At 43.7% G+C, this 6244-nt stretch overlaps 1 protein-coding gene across 2 annotated transcripts in view; it reads right to left on the reverse strand.

Moving 5' to 3' along the window:
• fam168a (family with sequence similarity 168 member A) overlaps window positions 1–3586 on the reverse strand; it is a 94953-nt gene extending 91367 nt beyond the window's left edge. For both annotated transcript variants that reach the window (XM_085999456.1, XM_085999455.1), the window contains exon 1: window positions 3463–3586. The gene's annotated coding sequence lies outside the window, so the exon portion shown is untranslated. The remainder of the gene's footprint in view (window positions 1–3462) is intronic.
• Between the last annotated feature and the right edge of the window lie 2658 nt (window positions 3587–6244).

The raw sequence follows: 6244 nt of genomic DNA on the forward strand, positions 1-6244 counted from the left end.
ACTTAGAAATTCTTTATATAAAATTTAATGCGACAGCCTGTCGGTGCACCAATTCACATGCGTTTGCACTCATGTTCAAGAACTATATCGAGCCATTGTCCAGTGGAGAGGCAGTTTGGAACAAAGGTCACCTCAGCAACTCTCCTGCACACCTCTTGGCAACTGGTACAAAGGTAGCACGGTCAGAATAAGTCAGTCAGTCTGCATTCCTGACTTTTTTTTTGGGGGGGGGGCGGGGGCGCGGTGGGGAAGAGATTTAATTCCTAGTTCATTTTTATTTTGTAACATCTGATCAAGCAATTCAAATTTTACATTCAAGTGTTCAAACATAAATTACAATGTGATTTATTTCCCATTTTAATAACTAACGTGTTGTTATGGCTAATCCTAAGGATTTTGCTGTTATCTGTAGTGGTAGTGCCATACACTTAATTATTTGCCTGTACAATGCTGGGTGCAGATCACACATTCAACTCCTCCAACCAGCACTTATACTGCCTACCTTATCGAAGTATGGAATAAATGCAACTATGCTAACTTCTACTTTAACCATAAAGCAGCCTGTTGATTTATATTTCTTAAATAATCCTTAGATGTATAAATCAGCTGGGGATGCCATCTGAATGTCCAAATAATGTATGTAATTGAGGATACAAATATTATAAATGCATGCAATACTTCATAGAATTAGATGCACTATTACATGTTACCAATTTCAAAACCATCAGTCACAAGATTGAGTAAATTCTTCAATGAATCTAGTTCAGGTCCTATTCCAGGTCAAAAAATTGACACCTTACCAACCACCCCCATTCTTGACATAGAATCTCAACCATAGAAGATCCATAACAGAACTACAGCAGTGTCCAGTTTAGCCTGGATGTGTTGTGAAACAAAGTTCTACTTTTATTTGTAACACTTGCCTTTGAGCAGCAAGAGACCAATCTGCACTGTTGTCTGACCTGTGGTCCTAAAGAACTAGATTCAAAAATCTGGTTTCCAACATGTTAAATTGTTTCTGATACTAAGAGTATGCTCTATATACACCATTGCAATAAAAGTGAAAATCTATAGTCCAAAAAGCATTACATGATTTTGGAAGCAAATTTAAATCTAGTATGTATTGCTCAGATGATGAATTACTGCACTGTAGCATTCTCCTCTTCCAACTCCCATGGTGTGTAAAATGCATAAGGGAAATGAAATTTACCTCAGACATGCTGAATAAAATTCAGAATAATTACAGATTAATGCATGTACCAACTGCACCAATTAGAAGGGTAGAGAAGGAGGAAACTCCAATAGGCAGCAGCATTTAGTAGAGCTGGTATATTTTACACTGAATATCTCAGAATGCTGGTCATGGATGCAGAACGATATGCAGGTTCTACCTGAATGCACCCAATCTGTTCTATATAGTGCATGTCCCATCTTCCTATCTAAAAAAACGGACAAGCCACTGTGAGCAGGCAATCTACATTTCCGTGTTGTAATTTTTATATATAATCAGATATATACAAAATTAGGCCAGTTGGCCAAAACAAACTAGCTGAAAACAACGGTGGATTCGGCAATTGTTTACTATTTGAAAAAACAGGATCATGTACAAATTGATTTAAGAAAAAAAATCTAATTTATTGCAGCAAACGGCCTCGCTTATGTTCAATAAAGTATCGTTTTGGCATACAACCCAAATACTGAATCGATAAGTGAGCGCATTTACTAAAGCCATGGCGTAGAAAAATTCAGCACAAGCAAAAAAAAAATTGCAGGATAAATGTGCCAAGCCCAGCAGCGATGTTGTGTACACCCTAGAGTTGGTGATAGCTTTCTACGTGTAAATACAGTACACCAACACCCGAGGAAAAGAGCGAACACCCCTCTAGTAGCCTCCACTGATTCAAAAATGTTTCCAAGCCAATTTTATTCCTGTTGAAACGATTTAGCATTTACACAAAAGAAACTAGGAGTAAACTTCTGTTATTTCGATGTGTATACACAACACGGATTGACGTGTCTGAGTTAGCGCAGTTGCATCAGAGAAAATGAAAGGGGAAAAAAAACTGAAGGAATTTTTAGACTCGCAGTCGAAAGAGCAATGCAAACCGTCCCTTGAGTTTACGAAAGCTTTCTCCAATGTTCAAAAAGGGGCAAATTAGCAGGAAACTACTAAATGCACCAAATGGCAGACGCATAAAAATGCAATTGACAGCGTTCACAAATAAAACTATTAGATTTTAATGCCTTTCAGTTCTCAAGCAGCAGCCGTAACCCGTCCATTTTGAGCATTCGTATCATGCTCCTAAACAACAGAAACAAGGATTTAAAAAGTGTTGGCACAGCTTCAAAATTCAATTCGCTCATTTAACATTTACATAATAAAATTAATGTTTTTAATCGCACTATATATTGTTTTCTTTTAGGGGGAACTGGTTATATCATCAGCAGCTCGGTCTCAGCAGAACGATCCCGACCATTTTCACATTGGTAGTTTTTTTTGCGGGGGGGGGGGGGGGGGGGTTTCGCTAACTGAAAAGAAAATATTGTCGCCATCACAAAGAAAACACTGCCCACAACCGACTGAATGCATGAAGCTGGCTTGCATCGACTCTGGAGGGCGATTGGATTTTATATTAATCGTGTTTCAGATGCAACCGTGCGCCTTTAAGTAACCTCCACATCCAACAACGTCCATTTTAAAAAAAAAGCACAACACAAAAAAAATGTAGACTATCCCTTCTCTCGCCGGACTTCCCACAGATTGGTGAGAGAGAGAGAAAGGAGGGAGGTTAAGGGGAGGGGGGGGTTGGCTGCTGCCTAACTGAGCCGCGTCAGGAAAAAAAATAATTTTTTTTAAAAAAAGTTGAATTCGTGTTTCTTATGGAAAAAGTTAACCTTTTTACAACAAAAAAAATACCCAGTTAAATAAAAGTGAAAAATTCTTTTTGTCACAGCTTTTGCCAGGCTATTTCCGCGCCTCGCTGCATTCCTGAGGTGAGGAAAAAGGAGAAAGCCCTTCATCTTCTCTGGGAATGAGAGTCAGTGACCGAAGGGGGGCTTCCTGCGCCAGCATTAAAAAAAAACTCAGCAAACGTCCATTTTATTTTTAATTATTATTTCCCCCCCCCCTTCTCCTTTCACACCGAGCTTTGGGGGGGGGGGGGTTGTTCCAAACAAATAAAATCTCCACCACCCTCCCGCGGTATTAATACTTGAAATAATGAAGTTGCTGGGAGTGGGAGAAAATCAACTCCGCCGCAAACCAAGCCCGCAGATTTTTTTTCCCCCAAGTGAGCAGCAGCAGTCACAAAAAAAAACGTCCATCTTAAAAAAATCGTTTTTTTTTATTTTGTTTCTGTCGCTCCTCCTCCTCCCATCACGGTTTGATATCTAAATAGATGAGTGTTTGATGGTGCTGGAGTTTGTGTGTGTATATATTTTGTTGAAAAAGCTGCCGCTTACCAGCAAGTACCGGACCGAGCACCTCCCTCCCTGCCTGCCTGTTGTGTGTATTTTCTCTCGCTCTCTCTCTCTCTGCGCGGCTCAGTCTCCTTCTCAAACCGAACCCAAGTAGGGAGGTATGGGGGTGGGGGGGGAGGGAAGCGTCGTGACGCCACATCCGACGACGCCCCTCTTACGTCATGACGCACGCAACGTACAGTCGCCGATCACCAACCTGTCAATCACGTCATAAAAGGAACATAAGAACACAGGAGCAAGCTATTCAGCCCCCCCCCGCCCCCGCCAGCCTGTTCCTGCCATTCAATGAGATCACGGCTGATCTGCGACCGGAATCCATACACTTGATTGGGTGACCGCTTTGCGGAGCACCTCCGCTCAGTCCGTAAGGGTGACCCCGAGCTTCCGGTTGCCTGTCACTTTAATTCAGCGCTCCATTCCCACTCGGACCTCACCGTCCTTGGCCTCTTGCATTGTTCCACGGAAGCTCAGCGTAAACTCGAGGAACAGCACCTCATCTTCCGATTAGGCACTTTGCAGCCTTCCGGACTCAATATCGAGTTGAACAATTTCAGATCATAACCTCAGCCCCTATTACATTTTTACTTATATTTTTTTCCCACCCCTTTGTTTTGGGTTTTCCCTCCCCCCACCCCCGCTTTCCTTTTTTTCCTCTCTCCCACATGGCAGCTGTCTCTCATCCTGCCAGTACACTTCACACCTAATCTGAGCCGTCTTTTGTCTCCACTGTCCTATTACCATCTCGTCTGGTTTTGAATACCTCTTAATGTCTCTTTACTTCTTTTGTTCTATCGCAGCCCTGCCTTCGATCTATTTCATTTCCTTTCCAGTTTTGAAAAAGGGTTCACCCGAAATGTCGACTCTAATTTCTCTCCACGGATGTTGCCTGGCCTGCTGAGTTTTTCCAGCATTTTCTGTTGTTATAAGAACACAGGAGCAGGCCATTCAGCCTCCACCAGCCTGTTCCTGCCATTCAATGAGATCACGGCTGATCTGCGACCTAACTCCATACACCTGCCTTTGGCCCACATCCCTTGGCCAATTCATTAAATATATTCAAGAAGGAGTTGGATATGTTTCTTAAGGCTAAAGGGATCAAGGGATATGGGGAGAAAGCAGGGACAGGGTACTGAATTTGGATGATTAGCCATGATCGCATTGAATGGCGGAGCAGGCTCGAGGGGCCGAATGACCTACTCCTGCTCCTATCTTCTATGTTTCTATGTTTAATACGTTTGGTTGACAAAAAGCCATCGGCCTCCGATTTAGGAACAGAGGAACGTAGGAACAGGAGTAGGCCATTGAGCGCCCTCCAGCCTGTTCCGTCATTCAATGAGATCATGGCTGATCTGCGACCTAACTCCACATACCCACCTTTGGCCCATATCCCTTAATACCTTTGGTTAACAAAAAGCTATCAACCTCCGATTTAGGAACATGAGGAGGCCATTTAGCCCCTCGAGCTTGTTCCGCCATTCAATGAGATCATGGCTGATCTGCAACCTAACTCCACATACCCGCCTTTGGCCCATATCCCTTAATACCATTGGTTAACAAAAATCTATCAGTCTCAGATTTAAAATTAACAATTGATCTAGCATCAATTACCATTTGCGGAAGAGAGTTCCAAACTTCTACCATCCTTTGTGTGTGGAAGTGTTTCCTAATTTCGCTCCTGAATGGTCTGGCTCTAATTTTTAGGCTATACCCCCTAGTCTTAGAATCCCCAACCAGTGGAAATAGTTTCTCTCTATCTACCCTATCTGTTCCCCTTAATAGCTATATGACTGACATGGAATCTACAACAACAACAACTTATATATTTATATAGCACCTTTAACGTAGTAAAACGTCCCAAGGCGCTTCACAGGAGTATTACTAAACAAAATTTGACACCGAGGCACATAAGGAGAAATTAGGGCAGATGAGAGGTAGGTTTTAAGGAGCGTCTTAAAGGAGGAAAGAGAGGCGGAGAGGTTTAGGGAGCGAATTCCAGAGCTTAGAGCCTTGGCAGCTAAAGGCACAGCAGCCAATGGTTGAGCGATTATAATCAGGGATGCTCAAGAGGGCAGAATTAAAGGAGTGCCGAAATCTCGGGGGGTTGCGGAGCTGGAGGAGATGCTTCCTTCTTAGGCAGGCCCTCGGAACCAAGGATGACTTGCTTCCACATTAAAAATGAGTGCGCAGGAGACTGATGAGTCCAATGCAGGAGGAGATTACAGAGATAGGGAGGGGCGAGGCCATGGAGGGATTTGAAAACAAGGATGAGAACAGCACAGAAACAGGCTAGTCGGCCTATCTGGCTCCTCCCACCTCTCTTCATCTATCAGAATATCCTTTCTCCCTCGTGTGCATATCAAGCTGAGAGAAGACCATTCATTCTGTCCACAGAAATGATTCTTACTACTGCGTAACCTCTCCCACATCATGACAGAGAGACATAGGGCAGGATTTTCATTGAGCCGTGGAGGCGGGATTGGAGGCATGTGGGGGGTTAAAATCCCAAAATCGGGGGGCATGAAACCATCCGCCCCCAACCCACCTCCATGCCAGTTTCAAAGGAGGCGGGTACCCGACCCGCACTGGGAGCCGCCTCCCCGAGGCGGGAAGGGGATTAGTGCCAATTAACTGCCTGTTAACAGGAAGTTAACAGGCAGTTTTTAGCCTAATCCCTATTTTCATTCTTGAAGTGTGGGATTCCCGACGGCTCCAAACCACGCCAAGTTAGCGAGGCGGGCCGTCGGGCAGATGGGCTGGGAGGGGT

This window comes from Somniosus microcephalus, chromosome 10, assembly GCF_052327205.1.
Source record: "Somniosus microcephalus isolate GS21.2 chromosome 10, FLI_Smic_1.0, whole genome shotgun sequence".
NCBI lineage: Eukaryota > Metazoa > Chordata > Chondrichthyes > Squaliformes > Somniosidae > Somniosus > Somniosus microcephalus.